The sequence below is a fragment of the Leucoraja erinacea genome, chromosome 17 (assembly GCF_028641065.1).
Source record: "Leucoraja erinacea ecotype New England chromosome 17, Leri_hhj_1, whole genome shotgun sequence".
Classification (NCBI taxonomy): Eukaryota; Metazoa; Chordata; class Chondrichthyes; order Rajiformes; family Rajidae; genus Leucoraja; species Leucoraja erinaceus.
This window is the reverse complement of record NC_073393.1, coordinates 7,165,266-7,186,637: the sequence shown is the minus strand read 5'-3', so window position 1 is coordinate 7,186,637 and position 21,372 is coordinate 7,165,266. Positions and strand designations below refer to the sequence as shown.

General features: G+C 45.0%; 1 protein-coding gene across 1 annotated transcript in view; it reads right to left on the bottom strand.

Moving 5' to 3' along the window:
* Positions 1-21,372, bottom strand: part of fto (FTO alpha-ketoglutarate dependent dioxygenase) — a 289,056-nt gene that overhangs the window by 4,414 nt on the left and 263,270 nt on the right. The gene's annotated exons all lie outside the window — the stretch shown is intronic.

Sequence of the window (21,372 nt, the reverse complement as noted above, 5' to 3'; positions counted from 1 at the left end):
CAAAAACAGGTGCAAAGGTCAGACCAACATGAGTCTGTACTGTTAAGCCATCCCAGCTGACTCGAGACATCGCAGTCTTTCATCAGCAAACAACCTGGTGACCTTTTTTATTAGTAAAATATATGAACCCAGACCTCATGCAAAAATCCAATATTTTTCCCCAAATATTTAAAACATTTATTCCATGTCCCCGGCGGAGTCAGGGAGTCTGCTGGATGTAATTTGACATCTGAATTATTTTGAGGGCAATATGGAAAGCTATTCACAGTCTTATTTGAAGATGTGTCAGTCAAGATATCACTTATAACACACCGAAGTACTTCCAAGATCGCCTCAGTAGTGCTATCCATCAGACAACTCCAGATAAGTTGAAGAAAACCTTTGATGAATCTGTCACATTTTAATGCTAAGAGGCGGTGATAAGGAAAATATTTTTACACCCTCTCGCCTTTCCTTCAAGTGGCACCTGTTTCAGAATTCATTGAATCCGATCGCCAAAGGGAAAAGAGGCAAAGAAAATGAATCTGTTCATTTTTCTCTCGCGATGGTAATGATTAAGATTTTAAATTGTGTTGTTAAATAAAAATGGCAGGCTTGTCCTTAGTGATGAGAAATTAAAGCTATGTGCACGTGTTTTCTTGTTGAAACAAGTGGCCTGTGCTGACTCTGGTGCAGGCAGGGACCAGGTATATTAAGCACCCTTTCATCCATTTTAGATGAGATCCGGATGATTGAATTATGTGCGATTGTCAGCAAGACATAGCATGAAATAAAATGCCAGCGTCAAATCCTTTTGATTAAAACCTATTCTGCCAATGTAAAGTTTGGACTTTGCATTTCATTTCTCTGTTGCAGTTTCGTTGAATAATGAAAGCACCAGACATGAATAAAACCACGGAGGGCTCTATGTTGATACTGCAAAACAGCACCCGTTGCATTTCGGAGGCTTGCGATTTGTGGGCAAGCTATTTTTGCCGAATCCAGTCATCTCTTCACCTAGGGTGCAGGAAGGAACTGCAGGTGCTGGTTTAAACCGAAGATAGACACAAAGAGCTGGAGTAACTCAGCGGGACAGAAGGGTCTCGACCCTTACCCCAGAAAGCCCATGAGAATAGTGAACTTACCGAATAGTCAAAGGCCTGGATAGAGTGGATGTGGAGAAGATGTTTCCACTCGTGGGAGAGTCTAGGAACAGAGGCCATAACCTCAGAATAAAAGGACGTTGCTTTAGGAAGGAGATGAGGAGGAATTTCTTTAGTCAGAGGGTGGTGAATCTGTGGAATTCACTGCCACAGAAGGCTGTGGAGGCTTTCAAAATATATTTCCAAGGCAAAGATAGATCAATTATTGACTAGTACGGGTGTCAAGGGTTATGGGGAGAAGGCAGAAGAATGGGGTTAGGAGGGAGAGATAGATCAGTCATGATCTATCTCCGGCGGAATAGACTTGAAGGGCCGAATAGCCTAATTCTGCTCTTATTACTAATGCACATCAGCGCCTCTACTTCCTGAGAAGATTACGGAGAGTCGGTTTGTCAAGGAGGACTCTCTCGAACTTCTACAGGTGCACAGTAGAGAGCATGCTGACCGGTTGCATCGTGGCTTGGTTCGGCAACTTGAGCGCACAGGAGTGGAAAAGACTGCAAAAAGTTGTCAACACTGCCCAGTCCATCATCGGCTCTGACCTCCCTACCATCGAGGGGATCTATCGCAGTCGCTGCCTCAAAAAGGCTGCCAGCATCATCAAGGATCCACACCATCCTGGCCACACACTCATCTCCCCGCTGCCTTCAGGTAGAAGGTACAGGAGCCTGAAATCTGCAACATCCAGGTTCAGGAATAGCTGCTTCCCCACAGCCATCAGGCTATTAAACTCAACTCAAACAAAACTCTGAACATTAATAGCCCATTGCACTTTATCTGATTATTTATGTGTGTATATATATATTCAATAGTATATGGTCACACTGATCTGTTCTGTATTTATTTATGCCTACTATAGTCTGTTGTGCTGAAGCAAAGCAAGAATTTCATTGTCCTATCTGGGACACATGACAATAAACTCTCTTGAATCTTGAATCTTGACCTTATGGCCTTATGACCTAAAAGGTCACCTATTCCTTCTCTCCAGAGATGCTGCCTGACCCACTGAGTTACTCCAGCTTTTTGTGCCTACCTCTTTACCTAGTTTTGGTGTGAGGGATATCCAGGAAAACAAGGCATTTTATTTCAAATGCAAATTCCACTGGCCCAATCTATTTGAAATATATCACTTCAGCGCAGTAATGAACTTAGACACAGCCCATAATTCTGAGCTATTCCCCCTTCTTCATTTGTTGTGGGAGAAAAAGAGATCTTTAATTAACTTCAGCATTTGAATAGGCACATAGTTTTCATCACGGGCAATTGCCTTTGATGGCCTTCCTAATTTACTCTTGCTATTGTAATATTGCTTGGCATATTCACCAGCTTGAAGCTTGTGACCTTCTTTGATTTGCAGCAGTTTGCGTTCGGCGTCAGATTAGCTTCAGCCTCATAAAATTAATAATTTTTATCAGTTCAACCACCACAGAAACCGCTGGAGAAACTAAACTGGCTAAGCATTAAGGACATGGCTTGAAATGCCAGGCAATAAGAATATCACACGCTCTTAGATGCCTCTTTCACAGCCGATAATAAAGTGAGCAGCTGAAACAACCATGCATGCCATTAACTGATCTTCTTTAATAAGTTAATTACCATAGTTTGTAGCACTAATTATGTATTTAAATGCCTGTCTCACTTGTAAGCAATGGGATTAATTTATAAACACACTGGCTGCACAGCCATTTAGAAATACTGCTTTGGTAGTTCTTCTCGAGACGTTTTGCCATTCAGGAAGGGAGTCTTGAGAGAAGTCGCTAATTTTAAAAGGCTGTGTGAGAATAGACATGTCTATTCAAAATCATTAATGGCCCTGCAGCATAAAGTTGTCATTGTCAATAGATGCTGCAGGGATGTTCCCTGCAGAATTCGCAAAGAAAGATTTCCGTAAAAAAAAACATGGCATTGAATCGCAGAATCATCCTGCTCCAAGTAGCAAAAATGCATATTTATTAATGTGCTAATTAAATGACAGCAGTATTTTAAACAAAATTCAAATCAATATTCCAAACAGACCACAGAAAGGTCCAACACAGATGACTTCCAGCTTCATTATGATTTACCGTAAACATAGAAACATAGAAAATAGGTGCAGGTGTAGGCCATTCGGCCCTTCGAGCCTGCACCGCCATTCAATATGATCATGGCTGATCATCCAACTCAGTATCCTGTACCTGCGTTCTCTCCATACCACCTGATCCATTTAGCCACAAGGGCCATATCTAACTCCCTCTTAAATATAGCCAATGAACTGGCCTCAACTACCTTCTGCGGCAGAGAATTCCAGAGATTCACCACTCTCTGTGTAAAAAATGTTTTTCTCATCTCGGTCCTAAAGGATTTCCCCCTTATCCTTAAACTGTGACCCCTTGTTCTGGACTTCCCCAACATCGGGAACAATCTTCCTGCATTTAGCCTGTCCAACCCCTTAAGAATCTTGTAAGTTTCTATAAGATCCCCCCTCAAGGTATTCTCTCCAGAAATATCAGCTAACTATCAAACAAGGATATTTTGTTCAGTTTCGTTTGGATATACAGCGCAGAAACAGGCCCTTCGGCCCACTGAGTCCGCGCAGACCAGCAGTCCACACACACTAACACTATCCTACGCACTAGGGACAATTTACAATTTTACCAAGCCAGTTAGGAATGTGGGAGGAAACCGGAGCAAACCCACGCGGGTCACGGGGAGAACGTACAAACTCCATACAGACAGTAATGGAACTGTAAGGCAGCAACTCTACCGCTGTGCTACTGTGCCGCCCCTGTTCTGTGACTCGTACAATCAGCAGAAAGGTCTGTACAGGTTATGATACTTCAACATATTTTATATAAGCAGCATAGGACGATACGGTGGTGCAGCAGTAGAGCTGCTGCCTTACGGTTACAGAGACCCTGGCCCCATCTGGACCACGGGTGCTGTCTGTACGGAGTTTGTACGTTCTCTCTGTGACCCTGTGGGTTTTCACCGGGTGCTCTGGAATCCTCCCACATTCCAAAGACGTGCAGGTTTGTAGGTTTAATTGGCTTCTGTAAATTGTCCCTAGTGTACACGATGGACTAGTGCATGGGTGATCGCTGGTCAGCACGGACTTGGTGGGCCGAAGGGCCGGTTGCCATGCTGTATCTCTAAACTAAACTAAACATGAACGACAAGAGGTGAAATTCGTCTTCGGTAGAAATCAAAATGAACAGATGCAGAACATCTGCCTGTTAAAAGCTTGCCTATTTTACTCTTCGATGAGAAGAATGTGCCGCATCCCACACAAATGAAGTCAAATTTCACCTGCAAGGCCATTCAAAAAAAATGCCAAAGCTTTGGGCGATAATATTTTGCTGAGTGTAGGGTTCAAAGTATTTAAAATATTGTGCGTTTCACAGAGCACACGGTTACGTGCCTTCCTGGGTGTAAATATTACCATTTAAACAAAGTGCGACACAATGTTTATATGTTATCTGTAGTTTCCTCAGTTCTGTTGGACAAAGTGTGAATGTTAGTGAGATGCCGCGAGAATTTTATGAATGGAAAGAACCATGAAGTTCGGTAAAAATGACACAAGTAGCAAGATGCTGCCGTGGAAACATAAAATAAATACCAATTAAATAAAACAAATATAATTTAGTTATTTAAATTAATATTAATATATTAAGTGCATTAATGATATTAATATTAAATGAGGTAACACACTACTGGCCTTCATTTATTTTTTAATGGTTACCGGCTCCTATTGAAATGAATGGGGCCAGATTGAATGTACCAGTAGTGGTTGAGCAGTATTGAATGAAATGTACCGGTCTCCTCAGCTCAGTTTGTTATGGAATGCCCCTGAAGACTCAAGTTTCGGGAGCAGTGCCAGAGACCAGATGGGCCTATGTTTGAGCTATCGTGTTTTCCGCACTTCCGCACAGTGGTGCAAATCCAGAACATGCTGACACTTGCAATGCAACGCTCTGGGTTCGTCGTGGACCTGCCAGCTAACTATTTCACTACAGGCTGGCTTTGGGCGATTTTTGTCTGGCTCATACGTAGCACCAGCTTTGCGACCATGTTGGTTCCAGATCCAGATTCATGCGTTCACGGCAGAATGCAGAGTGTTTCTGGAGTCCAAGGTGAAAAATTGATGCTTCTCTCTCACAAGGAACTGCCGATGCTGGTTTATGCCAGTCAGACACAAAGTGCTGGAGTAACTCAGCGGGTCAGGCAGCATCTCTGGAGATAAAGGATAGGTGATGTTTTGGGTCTGGACCCTTCTTCAGACTGAAAGTAAGGGTGGGGAGACTCCAGCACTTTGTGTCTATGTTTGGTATAAACCAGCATATGCACACACACACCAGTACATTTCTCGGGTGCAAAGATAGACACTTTAGACTTTAGATTTTAAAGACTTTAAATGTTAAAGATATAAGGTGGAAACAGGCCCTTCACCCCACCGAGTCCCCGCCGATCAGCGATCACACCGTACGCTAGCACTATCCGACACACACTAGAGACAATTTACAATTTACAGAAGCCAAATATATATTAATGATTTGAACGAGGGAATTGAATGCAACATCTCCAAGTTTGCGGATGACACGAAGCTGGGGGGCAGTGTTAGCTGTGAGGAGGATGCTAGGAGGCTGCAAGGTGACTTGGATAGGCTGGGTGAGTGGGCAAATGCATGGCAGATGCAGTATAATGTGGATAAATGTGAGGTTATCCACTTTGGTGGCAAAAACAGGAAAGTAGATTATTATCTGAATGGTGGCCGATTAGGAAAGGGGGAGATGCAACGAGACCTGGGTGTCATGGTACACCAGTCATTAAAAGTAGGCATGCAGGTCCAGCAGGCAGTGAAGAAGGCGAATGGTATGTTAGCATTCATAGCAAAAGGATTTGAGTATAGGAGCAGGGAGGTTTTACTGCAGTTGTACAGGGTCTTTGTGAGACCACACCTGGAGTATTGCGTACAGTTTTGGTCTCCTAATCTGAGGAAAGACATTCTTGTCATAGAGGGAGTACAGAGAAGGTTCACCAGACTGATTCCTGGGATGTCAGGACTTTCATATGAAGAAAGACTGGATAGACTCAGTTTGTACTCGCTAGAATTTAGAAGATTGACGGGGGATCTTATAGAAACGTACAAAATTCTTAAGGGGTTGGACTAGCTAGATGCAGGAAGATTGTTCCCGATGTTGGGGAAGTCCAGAACAAGGGGTCACAGTTTAAGGATAAAGGGGAAATCTTTTAGAACCGAGATGAGGAAAACTTTTTTCACACAGAGAGTGGTGAATCTCTGGAATTCTCTGCCGCAGAAGGTAGTTGAGGCCAGTTCATTGGCTATATTTAAGAGGGAGTTAGATATGGCCCTTGTGGGATCAGGGGGTATGGAGAGAAGGCAGGAACAGGATACTGAGTTGGATATCAGCCATGATCATATTGAATGGCGGTGCAGGCTCGAAGGGCCAAATAGCCTACTCCTGCACCTATTTTCTATGTTTCTAAACCTGCAGGTAGAGCAGGCAGTGAAGAAAGCTAATGGCATGGTTACACAGAAAAGCTGGAGAAACTCAGCGGGTGCAGCAGCATCTATGGAGCGAAGGAAATAGGCAACGTTTCGGGCCGAAACCCTTCTTCAGTCTGAAGAAGGGTTCGGCCCGAAACGTTGCCTATTTCCTTCGTCCATAGCAGCTGCTGCACCCGCTGAGTTTCTCCAGCTTTTCTGTGTAACCTTCGATCAGCATCTGTTTCCTCTCCTAATGGCATGTTGGCCTTCATAACGAAAGGATTTGAGTATAGGAGTATTGGAGTAAAGAGGTGCTTCTGCTGTTGTACAGGGCCCTGGTGAGACCACATCTGGAGTATTGTGTGCAGTTTTGGTCTCCTAATTTGAGGAAGGACATCGTTGCTATTGAGGCAATGCACCGTAGGTTCACGAGGTTAATCCCCGGGATGGCGGGACTGTCATATGAGGAAAGATCGGAAAGACTAGGCTTGTATTCACTGGTATTTAGAAGGATGAGGGGGCATCTTATCGAAACACATAAAATTATAAAAAGACTGGACAAGCTAGATGCAGGAAAAATGTTCCCAATGTTGGGGGAGTCCAGAACCCGTGGCCACAGTCTAAAAATAAATGGGAGGCCATTTAAAACAGATGAGAAAAAACTTTTTCACCCAGAGAGTTGTGAATTTGTGGGGTTCTCTGCCACGGAAGGCAGTGGAGGCCGTTTCACTGGATGAATTTAAAAGAGGGTTAGATAGAACTCTTGGGGCTAGCTGAATCAAGGGGTATGGGGAGAAGGCAGGCACTGATTGTGGATGATCAGCCATGATCACAATGAATAGCAGTGCTGGCTCGAAGGACCGAATGGCCTCCTCCTGCACCTATTTTCTATGTTTCTATGTAACCTACAAACCTGTACACCTTGGAGTGTGGGAGGAAACCAAAGCACTCGATGAAAACCCACGCGGTCACTGGGAGAACGTATAAACTCAATACAGATGGAACCTGTAGTCAGGATCGAACCCGTGTGACTGGCGCTGTAAAGTACCAACTCTACTGCTGCGCCACCGTGCCGCCCTACACAAAGTGCTGATGTGTCCCTTCCCCCTTACTTTCAGTCTGAAGAAATGTCTGGACCCGAAACGTCACCTATCCTTTATCTCCAGAGATGCTGCCTGACCCGTTGCGTGACTCCATCACTTTGTGTCTATCTTTGGTAGAAGCTAGCATCTGTTTCTACACTTCTTGGGTGCCATGTCTTTCCAAAAGGCATCATCTGTTGTTGTTCCAAAGTGCTCGCGGAACAAATTAGCTGTCATTTCAGGAGATAACATTCGGATGTTCGACCGGGTAACTCATCCCGCTCAACCCCAGTACACAGCACACACAGCGCCTCTCTGAAGTGTGGAAGATTTAACACAGAGTCCTTGCCTGACCGAGGGAGTTTATTTCAGACAGCCTTTGGGCTGGTCACTGGGTTCAAGCAATAAAGGCAGACAAGGAGGATGATTTTGCTCCTTTGCAGCAAGTTCAACCAAGCAATAGATTTGTAAGCTGGACATGCTTTAAGAGGATTTTGAGTGCTCATAAAGCTGTAAGATGTGATTAGAATTATAAAACTGCTAACTATCCATCCATTTCACTTGGTACTTAGCTTCACGCACACCTCTCCAATTCTATAAAAACAATCATAAATTGGGCATTATTTTTAAAGTGCGGTCTACATCTTTTAATGTCAACACAGTTGCGAGTAAATCATACGGTCGACATTGTTTTAACAACGCCAGCTGATCAAGTAGTGTTTCGTTAATGTGTCTTTCTCATGTAAACACACATGGTGCAAAGATTGACTTGTACGTGAATTTAAATTAGGCAATAGAAGAAGGGTTTGGAAACAAGCTGAAACTATGGAAGATTCTCATTCACCAAGCAAGGTCTACTATGATAAGTGCATGAATTGATTGCCTCCAGCTTGCTGTTCTTCGGAGACTTGTCTTGATGTCACCCTGTTTGTGGTGGTTGCACCAAATAAAAAAAGCAATAAAAACTGTTAAAGAAAAACGAATAGAACAATCGCCTGGGTTCTTCTCGTGGCCCACTCCCCCACCTCTCCTCATCGTCTAATCCCCCCCGTATTAAAAACATTGTGCAAAACTTCCAAAACTTCAGAAATTGTTCCCAACTGGTAATTGTCAATGTCGCACTTTCGTTTAAGAATGGACAGAATCTAACATCTGCTGTGGGGAGATTACCAGCAGGGTAACGTTTCCTTCTCCTTCTTGGGCAGTCTTTTGCAAAGCATCCAGTCGTGGTGGTGTGGCTGATCGTGCTTTTAAAACCAGCTTGGACCAACTGGCTAGAGTTCTTTGTGGACATCTTGAATCAATGATTAGTACGGGTGTCAGGGTCAATGGGGAGAAGGTAGGAGAATGGGGCTGAGAGGGAGAAATAGATCAGACATGATTGAATGGCAGAGTAGACGCGATGGGCCGAATGGCCTAATTCAGCTCCAATCACTAATGAACCTCTCACGACTCCAGTACGAGGACCCCACCTGCTTTAAAAGGGCATCAATAATAACAGTGCCCAAGAAGAGTAAAATGACATGACTGGAGAGAAGGATAGGTGACGTTTCGGGTCGAGGCCCTTGGTCAGACTGGACCAGTCTGAAGAAGGATCTCGATCCGAAACGTCACCCATTCCTTCTCTCCAGAGATGCTGCCTGTCCTGCTGAGTTACTCCAGCATTTTGTGCCTATCTTTGGTTCAAACCAGCATCTGCAGTTCCTTCCTACGCAAATTGACATGACTACTGATGCACATGACTAAAGATAGCGGAGTCAGGGGATATGGTGAGAAGGCAGGAACGGGTTACTGATTGTGGATGATCAGCCATGATCACAGTGAATTGCCTGCTGCCAAAACAAGTTGACACTAGATGCAATCTCGCTGTCTCTCCACTCTGTTGGACCACTTGGACTGGGTGGGGTGGGAAAGGGGGGGGTTTATAGTTACAGAAAATTGGAAACATTCAATACTCATACCTTAGGTTGTAAGCTACCCAAGCGGAATATGGGGCGCTGTTCCTCCAGTGTGCTTGTGGTCTCACTCTGTCAATGAAGGAGGCCCAGGACAGAAAGGTCAGTATAAAATGGGAAGAGGAGTAAAGGGCCTGTCCCACTTGGACAACCTTATCCACAAGTTTAGAAGACCGGTTGAAAAAAATGGTTTAGACGAGTTGAAGAAAATGTCTAGGCCGTGTTGACTCGCCGAAGTAAAAGTCCTCCTAAGACCCCCTACGACTGTGTCTACGACCTCCTACGACCCCCCTCGACCTCAGTCTTCCACAACCTAAGACCAACTGCGACTAGCTACAAGTAGAAAATGATCACATGATACAATGATGTAATGTTTGCAATTTTTTTCTCGACCAGTTACTGACCCACGACTACCTACGACTACCATGGCGACCTACTACGACCTACCTACGAATAAAAAGTATCCATTTTTTCCATGCTGACCTTTTTTTACTCGTGGACATTTTTTATCAGGCTGGAAGAAACGCCGTGACCTACTTAAATCCACGAGACCACTCACGAGCATGAGGAAGAGTGACGTACGACCTCCTATGACCTCGTGGCAACCATGCCGCGAGTATGAGTCAAGGGCAAACTCGGCAGAGGTCGCCAATTAGGTCGTGAAAGTGGGACAGTGGTTAGAAACTGGGAGATCCAGTAGACCTGGGCGGACCCAGTGCAAGTGTTGGTGAAACGGTCACCAAGTCTGCACTAAGACAGTGGTTCAAGTATCTTAAAACTGGAAACAACGGTTCTCAGCTCTTGTACCTTCTTCCCCATGGCAGCAGTGAGAAAGGAGCCCAACAACAGTATTTCTCACTAGTTTTTGCATTTCCCCCCGGTTTTAGTCATTGCTACGCCTGGCCCCATCTCTGCGCTTTCCCATGAGCCACAGTGTCTCGTCTTTCTTAATAGTCTTTCTGGGTTGAAGACGGGGAACCATATATGGCCATTGTTTCTATGGATTTAGCACTAAATGACATAAGATACCATTAACAAAAACAGGGAATGGAAAGTAATCTATTAATAAAAGGGAAGGAATTGTCTGAGGTGATAGGAAATAGAGTGTAGAGATAAAAGGTATGTTGTTAAATGAAGAAAATGTGACTGCTGACATCTTCCACGATCTGTACTGCAGCTTATGTATTCCACTTATGTATAAATCACTTCAAAAGGAGATTCATATCTTAGTTGAGTTTAGTTTAGAGATAGTTTACGGCACGGAAACAGGCCCTTCGGCCCACCCAGTCCGCACCGACCGACAATTCCCACGCATTAACTGCCTTACAGCGCCCGAGACCCGGGTTTGATCCCGACTATGGGCGCCGTCTGTACGGAGTTTGTACATTTTCCCCGTGACCGCGTGGCTTTTCTCTGAGATCTTTTTCCTCCTACACTCCAAAGACGTACAGGTATGTAGGTAAATTGGATTGGTAAATGTAAACAATGTCCCTAGTGTGTGTAGGATAGTGTTAATATGTGGAGATCGCTGGTCGGCACAGACTTGGTGGGCCGAAGGGCCTGTTTCCTAGCTGTATCTCTAAATTAAACAAAACTAAAATTAATCTATAAACCTGCACGTCCTTCGAGTGTGGGAGGAAGCTCCCGGGGAAAACACATGCAGATCATGGGGAGAACGTGCAAACTCCGTATAGACAGCATCCGCAGTCAGGATCGAACCCGGGTATCAGGCGCTAGTTTGTTGATAACATCAAGTTAGATGGTGCAGTAAACAGCATAATTGGGAGCAGAAAGGTGTAAAAGGACTTTGGTAGATTAAGTGAGCAGGTAAATCTGTGTTAAATGGTATTCAATGTGGGGAAATCAGAGGTCACCCACCTATATTTTCAACATAACGAGGCACTGTCGCTTGTGGAGGGGCACACAGATGGGTCCAAGCAAAAAATAACTAAAAACGGGTGGACAAGTGCAGAAGCAAATGAAAAATACTGATGGCACGTTGGTACATATCTCGAGGGGCCTGAATATGAAGCAGTGGAATATACATTATAGTTGCATAAACTCAGGCTTGGCACCATTGAGAATGTTTCATTCATTTCTGGGCAGTGCTCCTTAGGGAAGATATATTGCCTCTGGCAAAGATGGAGCAAAGATTCATCAGAATATTACTGAATTTAAAAAAATTATTAATTTATACATAATAAGGATAAAAATGCTCCTTTCATTAAGGTGACTTGCATCATAATCATTAATTTAATCATTAATTAAATGAATCATCCTACCACAACCATTCAGCAGTGCCTACCTACCTCATGATGATCCTTGATCGGACTTTGCTGGCTTTACCTTGCACTAAACATTATTCCCTTATCATGCATCTATATACAGTAAATGGATCGATTGGAATCATGTATTGTCTTTCTGCTGACTGGTTAGCACGCAACAAAAGCTTTTCATTGTACCTCGGTACACGTGACAATAAACTAAACTGACTTTTATTCAATCAGATTGAAAAGATATGTAAGATTGTGGCTTGATCACCTCAAGATGTGTTGTAAAAATGGAAACTTTTAAAGTTGGGATATAACCTCAAATTAACGCAGCTTAGAAACATAGAAAATAAGTGCAGGAGTAGGCCATTCGGCCCTTCGAGCCTGCACCGCTATTCGATATGATCATGGCTGCCTTCTCTCCATACCCCCAGATCCCTTTAGCCACAAGGGCCACATTCCCTCTTAAATGTAGCCAATGAACTGGCCTCAACTACCTTCTGTGGCAGAGAATTCCACAGATTCACCACTCTCTGTACAAAATGATTTTCTCATCTCGGTCCTAAAATACTTCCCTCTTATCCTTAAACTGTGATCCCTAGTTCTGGACTTCCCCAACATCGGGAATAATCTTCCTGCATCTAGCCTGTCCAACCCCTTTAAGAATTTTATAAGTTTCTATAAGATTCCCCCTCAATCTTCTAAATTCTAGCGTCTCTACACTAAGCAACTCTACACTAAGGGAAGTGGAAATCCGGGGAAAATTCTTCCCCAAAAAGATCTGCTCCCAAACAGGAATAAACTGGCATAAATGTTGGAATCACAATGTCAAGAAAGTAAAATATAATTTAAAAAAGTACTATACTCTTTTTAGTTTAGTTTAGAGATACAGTACGGAAACAGACCCTTCGGCCCATCAAATCCGTACTAACCAGCGATCCCTGCACATGTACACCATCCTACGCACACTTGGGATAATTTTACATTTATACTGAGCCAATTAACCTACAAACCTGTACGTCTTTGGAATGTGGGAAGAAACCGAAGATCTCGGTGAAAACCCACACAGGTCACGAGGAGAACGTACAAACTCTGTACAGACAGCACCCGTAGTCAGGATTGAACCTGGGTCTCTGGAACTGTAAGGCAGTACCTCTCCGGCTGCGCCACCATATACCATACTTGGAAATTTGTTGCAATACACAGACACCATCAGATGACAGTTTAACACCACAGATACTGTATGAGGTTGAGATGGATAAAATTGATCAGCTGAGGTTGAATGGCCTAATTCTGGTCCTATGTCTGATGGCCTTTTATATGTGGGGATCAGTAATTAAAGTGCGTGCATGCAATATCCAGCTAATATGAAATGCGTACACGTGTGCGCGTTTAACTGGCAATGTGTCCTACATTAGGCTTTTCGTCTCACATCAACAGTTGAATGAAAACTTGCTATAAGACAGAATCAAATACATTGGTATCTCTCAAGTGAGGGTTTAATCCCACACCAAGAATGATAGCCAAGCACTGATGAAAACTGCTGTGATCTCCAGATAAGAATTAACGAGGAGGCTCACTTGTAGCTATTTGAATTATGATGTAGAAGTAAATCTCTGAGAAGTATTTAAGATGGAACAAAACACAGGCTGCCTTCCTTTCATTTCAGCAGCAGAGCAGAAGCCATGGGAACAAGAGAGCTGAAGGCTGTCTTATCATTCTCATCTTTATTGGCTTTTGACAATTTCTCCTCCAACCGAGTGCCTGTCAGTTCAGTTTCAATGATCAAAAACACTTTATGTTTCCGGTTCCTCGCCCTCCGACGGATCTTTTTGACAGAAAGTGCGCAAAGATGTGGTTGGCAGGCGGGTGGCAGAAGCAATGGGCATGGTTGCCATTGGACCTTCACAGAGAACGGGAACTGCGACACAAAGTTCAATGTTAAAATGTGCACCAGTGATGGGTAAATGACATGTGCTTCAGAAGATACAAACGCAACTGGAGCTGTCTTTCGGGGAATCTCTGATGTGATATAGCAAGAGGGGGTTAGATGATCCTAGCCGATGTATATTTGAGAGGAACGGTGTCTCTTCTGGTTGGTTTTATTTCTCCGCAGTGTGAGGCATATGATGAAAACTTCATAGAAACATCGAAAACATAGGTGCAGGAGTAGGCCTTTCGCTCCTTCGAGCCAGCACCGCCATTCAATATGATCATGGCTGATCATCTAAAATCAGTAGGTACACACAAATGCTGGAGAAACTCAGCGGGTGCAGCAGCATCTATGGTGCGAAGAAAATAGGTAACGTTTCGGGACGAAACCCTCTACATCGGTGAGACTAAGCGGAGGTTGGGCGATCGTTTCGCCGAACACCTCCGCTCGGTCCGCAAGAACCTACCTGACCTCCCGGTGGCTCAGTAGTTCAACTCCCCCTCCCATTCCCAATCCGACCTCTCTGTCCTGGGTCTCCTCCATTGCCAGAGTGAGCAACACCGGAAATTGGAGGAACAGCACCTCATATTCCGCTTGGGGAGCCTGCATCCGGCGGGCATGAACATTGAATTCTCCTAATTTTGTTAGCCCTTGAGTTTCTCCAGCATTTGTGTGTACCTTCGATTTTCTAGCATCCGCAGTTCCTTCTTGAACATCTAAAATCAGTACCCTGTTTCTGCATTCTTCCCTTGATTCCGTTAACCCTAGGAGCTATATCTAACTCTCTCTTGAAAACATCCAGTGAGTTGGCCTTCCACAGATTCACAACTCTCTGGGTGAAAATGTTTTTCCTCATCTCAGTCCTGAATGGCTGACCCCTTATTCTTACACTGTGAACCTCTGGTTCTGGACTCCCCCAACATCGGGATTTTTTCCTTGCATTTAGCCTGTCCAATCCCTTCAGGATTGTGTATGTTTCTATAAGATCCCCTCTCATCAAATGTGCACTTCCTCGCCGCCGGCCTATCAACAGCACAGCGTCACTGACATCCAGGAAGAAGCAATCCGTTCAAACTGTTCCACTCCCCCAGCTGGACATGGGAAGCAAAGAATCCTCTTCAGAAACCAACCGTACACATGTGGACGCGAATTGTGGACGCAGCCCAGACCATCAAAAAACCAACTGAAGAAGGGTCTCGACCCGAAACGCCACCCATTCCTTCTCTCCAGAGATGCTGCCTGTCCCGCTGAGTTACTCCAGCGTTTTGTCTTTCTTCGGTTTAAATCAGCATCTGCAGTTCCTTCCTACACAAAACTGAACTCCCCTCCATTGACTCGATTTAGGCCTCACTCTGCCTCGGCAAGTCCAGCAGCATAATCAAGGGCAAGTCTCACCCTGGTTACCCCCTCTTGTCCCCTCTTGTCATCAGGCAAAAGGTATAGAAGTATGAAAATGCACACCACCAGATGCAGGGACAGTTTCTTTTTTCCCAGCTGTTATCGGGCAACTGAACCATCAGAGAGCAGTCCTGAAGTACTATCAACCTCTTTGGTGGCTGTCGGACTATCCTTGATCGAACTTTGCTGGCTTTACCTTGCACTAAACATGATTCCACTATCATGTATCTATACACTGGATCGATCGATTGTAATAATATAGATGGGCACAAAATGCTGGAGTAACTCAGTGGGACAGGCATCATCTCTGGAGAGAAGGAATGGGATGATGATTGTAATCATGTATTGTCTTTCTGCTGACTGGTTAGCACGCAACAAAAGCTTTCCACTGTACCTCGGTACACGTGACAATAAACTAAACTGACTGGTGGCAGGTGGTAGGTGGCGGGAACGAGATTAAGATTTTTTAAAAAATTAATCAAAACCACAAAGTGAACCATGATTTGGCACAGAAAGACGAAGGGAAAACTAATGTATATTGGCTGACGGCAAGTGCCGACAGGCTGCGTGATCTGTATCTTTTGTAATCAATTCAGCTTGTCAAACATGTCGTCAACTTCAACGCATTCGCCTGGGCCTAATGAAAACTAAAGGTAAGCAAAGACATGCACAAAAGCATTTTTCGAGTAGCTTTGCCCTGGAATTATTAAAACATTATTTAATCCATTTCCCCAGTCTGTCTGATCTTGGATTTATGTCAATGTACACAGCCAGACAGGGGATTAACCCTTATAGCTCTGTAGAAACACTTGACATTCGTTCAGCAGTGATTCAAAGATCAGAAATTGCCAGGATATTAAGTTTAGTAATTGATATGATGTTTCCAAATCCAAGTGCTCGATTAAAGGAAGGATAAAAGTGCTCCTTTCATTAGGCTGACAAATAAAGATGTTTTAATAGTTCTCAAGTCTAAGCAGAAATACAGTCACATTTGCATTGTATCTTTAGTTTTTAGTTTTAGAGATACAGCGCGGAAACAGGCGCTTCGGCCCACCGCGTCCGTGCCTGACCAGTGATCCCCGCACATTAACACTATCCCGCGCACACTGGGGATAATTTACACACACTTAACCTACAAACCTGCATGTCTTTGGAGTGTGGGAGGAAATGAGGAAGCCAATGTATTGACCAAAATTTCAACTACAATAAGCAATCTTTCCATTATAAGGAAATTAGAGTTGGTTTAGGTTAATATGCAAGAGTAGATAATAAAGAACCTGGCTAAATATAATAACTCTATGGTAGACACAAAATGCTGGAGTAACTCAGCGGGACAGGCAGCATCGCTGGAGAGAAGGAATGGGCGACGTTTCGGGGCGAGACCCTTCTTCAGACTCTGGAATAACTCTGTGATCTCCTCATCATTCTTTGCGACTTCTAGTCCAGAGAATGTAATCGCTTAAAAGTGTATTATCATCTATTTTCATACCAGGTGTACAATGTAATGACAGTACATAACTCAAACCATTAGGAAAGAATGAAAGCGATTGAGCAGGCAGAAGATATCTTAGGAGTTTAATTTCATGATCACAATGAATGGCGGTGCTGGCTCGAAGGGCCGAATGGCCTCCTTCTGCACCTATTTTCTATGTTTCTATGTTCTATGTGGGTATGTTTTTGTTGTTAAGTTTTTATAATAACACTGTTTACAAAACTAAATTATAAAGTTGCTACCTGTGTCAATAGGTATAAGAAGCCCTTCCCAAACAACATATCACTTGTTACCCTTCCAAATGATAAAATGGTAGACACAAGTTAAGGCAACGTCTTTTAACTCAACCATTGATAGAATTCCTTCCATAGATATTACGGCACGGTGGTGCAGCGGTAGAGTTGCCTCCTTACAGTGCTTCGGAGCCCTGGGTTCCATCCCAACTACGGGTGCTTGTCTGTACGGAGTTTGCACGTTCTCCCCGTGACCGCGTGGGTTTTCTCTGAGATCTTCGGTTTCCTCCCACACTCCAAAGACGTACAGGTTTGCCGGTTAATTTGCTTGGTATAAATGTTTTTTTTAAATTGTCCCCAATGTGTGTAGGGTAGTGTTAATGTGCGGGGAATCGCTGGTCGCTGCTGAACTCGGTGGGCTGAAGGATAAAAATTTAAAATATGAAACTTGCACAATATGTGAAAGATTCTTGCTAAATTATTCATGGGATGATCGTACGTGAATACGTTCAGTTATGGGCCCGTCCCACTTAGGTGATTTTTTCGGCGACTGCCGGCAATGTTCATGGTCGTAGCAGGCCGCCATAAAAACGGCAACTGGACTCCCCCTACGACAATGTCCACAACAACCTATCACCTAGTCGACATCAAGCTACTGACAAGTGGCGATCCATTGGGACGTCCATCTGCGACCACACCTACGACAACCTACATCCTACCTACGTCCACAAGCTACGACAAGGTAAGCCAATTCAGTCTCCAATACCTGTCGCCGGTTGATGTAGGTTGACGTAGGTAGTTGCCAATGGAATTCACCGGTCTGCGCCGGTAACAACCCACGTGATCCTGGCGACAACCTACGACAGCGCCTACGTCAGGAGAAGTCAAGCTACGCTTATTGGCGTCAAACCCACTGTCGCCGATAAGTTTTAAACATTTCAAAATCCATCGACGACCAGAAAAACGCTACGATTCTTTGGGCGACTGAGGAGACGACTCACGGCCGTACAGGCGACACCCCGGCAACCATGTGGCAACAGTCTCGTCGCCTAAAAAATCGCCTGAGTGGGGCAGGGCCATTAGAGTTACTCCACTGAATGTTTAACCTACTTTTGTGTTCATTATGTTTTGGGGATTTGATGTTCTGCTGACTTGTAACTGAAGGTTCTTGTAAGTACACGGTGCCTTCAGGTTGTAATTGCATACATTTTCTTCATTCCTTCAATATTCAGAGGGCACTTTCACGGTCAGAAGGGAAGGAAGGAACTGCAGATGCTGGTTTAGACAGAAGATAGACACAAAATGCTGGAGTAACTCAGCGGGTCGGGCAGCATCTCTGGAGAAAAGGAGCAGGTGACGTTTCGGCTCAAGATCCTTCTTCAGACTGAGAGTCAGGGGAAAGGGAAGCGAGAGATACAGATATAGAGAGGTATCGAACAAATGAATGAAAGATCTGCAAAAAGTAGCCAGAGGGCAGGAGGATTCACAGAGGGGGTGTAACGAGTTGGCGTTGCAGAACTCTCGTTGAAAGAGAGAAAGTACCTTGAAGAAATTTGGCATTGGAGCAATGTGGGTTTACTGCTTCTGAGGTGGCTCTGAAGTGGTTGAAATGCCAAAAATTTGGTCACAGAAAAGATAATTCATTGTAAAAGAAAGAAAAGTTAAATAACAAGTAGGTCACTTTGGTGAATATAAATCTGTGGAGGAGATGGAGACACAAAAGGCTGCAGATGATGGAGATAGTGAGATAGGGAGATAGTGATCCAACAAACTGCTGGAATAACTCTGCGGATCATACAGCATCTATAAACGGACAACGTTTCGGAACGGGACTCCTCTTCAGATTCATGGAGTAGAGGGGAGATAGTTGGTAGAAAACCCTGCAGGGAATAGAAGGAGCAGGGGCAAGAGCTGGCGAGCGATAGGTGGATATAGACAAGGAGGGGTTGACGGGAAGATGGGTCAGGTGGGGAAGAGACGGATGGAGGTAGTAATCGAGCTTGGCGGTGAAAAGTGGAGAAGACAAAAGGGTGCAATGGCGGAATCTGGTAAGAATGGGAAGGTGGGAAGCGAAATGGAGAATCGGAGGGAAGAAGGGTGGGTGGGAGGGAGGGAATGGGCTGAAGGAGAGAAGAAGGGGGCACCCATAATAGGGAGTGATGAAAAATGAGTAGATGGAGGAGGCAAAAGCAACTGCGTGATGGGATGGAGGGAATGGAAAGGTGTGCTGGGATTGGGATTGGGATTGGGGTGGGAGCTGAGGAGGTGAGGAGGAGAAAGGGCTTCTCCTCAGCCAACAATGAACCATTCTACATTTCCTTGATCATCACCTGCTTTTACTCAAATACACCTGGACTATTTCCGACACATCCCTACCATTCCTTGACCTCACTATCTCAATCGCAGGTGATAGACTTCTGACCGACATCCACTACAAACCCACTGACTCCCATGGCTATCTGGACTACACTTCTTCCCACCCTGCCTCCTGTAAGGACTCCATCCCCCACTCCCAATTCCTCCGCCTACGCCGCATCTGCTCCCAGGATGAGGCGTTCCACACCAAGGCATCTAAAATGTCCTCATTCTTCAGGGAGCGGGGATTCCCCTCCTCCACCATAGATGAGGCTCGCACCAGGGTCTCTTCCATACCCCGCAACACTGCTCTCTCTCCCCATCCCCGCAATCGCAACAAGGGCAGAGTCCCCCTAGTCCTCACCTTTCACCCCACCAGCCGTCACATACAACAAATAATCCTACGCCATTTTCGCCACCTCCAAACTGACCCCACCACTCGCCACATCTTCCCATCCCCTCCATGTCTGCCTTCCGCAAAGACCGCTCCCCCCGCAACTCCCTTGTCAATTCTTCCCTTCCCTCCCGTACCACCCCCTCCCCGGGCACTTTCCGTTGCAACCGCAAGAAATGCAACACTTGTCCCTTTACCTCCCCCCTCGACTCCATTCAAGGACCCAAGCAGTCGTTCCAGGTGCGACAGAGGTTCACCTGTATCTCCTCCAACCTCATCTACTGCATCCGCTGCTCTGGATGTCAGCTGATTTACATCGGTGAGACTAAGCGGAGGTTGGGCGATCGTTTCGCCGAACACCTTCGCTCGGTCCGCAAGAACCTACCTCACCTCCCGGTCAGCACTTCAACTCCCCCTCCCATTCCCAATCTGACCTCTCTGTCCTGGGTCTCCTCCATTGCCAGAGTGAGCAACACCGGAAATTGGAGGAACAGCACCTCATATTCCGCCTGGGCAGCTTGCATCCGGCGGGCATGAACATTGAATTCTCCCAATTTTGTCCTTGCTGTCTCTTCCCCTTCCTTAGCCCTCGAGCTGTCTCCTCCCATCCCCCAGCCCTCGGGCTCCTCCTCCTCCTTTTTCCTTCCTTCTCCCCGCCACCCCTATCAGTCGGAAGAAGGGTTTTGGCCCGAAACGTTACCTATTTCCTTCGCTCCATAGATGCTGCTGCACCCGCTGAGTTTCTCCAGCATTTTTGTGTACCTGCTGTGATCCGTCCCTTTCACACCTTGCATGCTCTTTGTACCCTTCCATACCTCTAGTTACCCTCTCCCCTGACTCAGTCTGAAGAAGGGTCTCGACCCGAAACCTCACCGATTGCTTTTCTCCAGAGATGCACCCTGTCCAGCTGAGTTACTCCAGCATTTTGTGTCCATTTTAGGAGGGGATTGTTTATCCAAAATTGGAGAATTCAAGGTTCAAGGTGTAAACGTGGTGAATATGAGGTGCTGTTCTTCCAGTTTGCATGTGGCCTTCACTCTGACAGTGACGGAGGGCCAAGACAGGTCAGAATGGTGATCAGAAGGCAAATTGAAGTGACTGACACCACCGTTCTGGCCCTCCTCATCGCTGAAACCGAATATCAGGATAACAAGGCTACCTATGTTAGACTCGAATATCTATATTACTAAAAGCCTTGACCACTTCCTGTTGTTCTGTATATTGATTTTAGAAAATACGTGGTCACTTACGGCTGTGATTTTTGGGCATCTTACTCAGAGTTCCCCTCTGCTGCGCAGGAGAAGAGGATTTTCACCATCGATGAAAAATAAAAGAGTTATTAGTGTTTAAAAAATGTTGAGATTCTCTCTCCTGAAGGCCATGCCCCTTCCGGAGGGACTATAAAACCCGGAAGTGTTGAGTGCCTCAGTCAGTCTCTGCAAGATTGGGGAGCGAGAGGGTCATGTCTCTCAGTCTGAGCTGTGAATAACACTGAACACATGTCCACTAAACTGTGAGTGGTTTTACTGACCTGTCAGTGCCCTTAATGTGGTTTGAAAATATAGTTTGGAAATGCTAAAGCTGTGTTGCCTGTCCCGCTGAGCGACTCCAGCATTTTGTGTCTCTCTTCGGC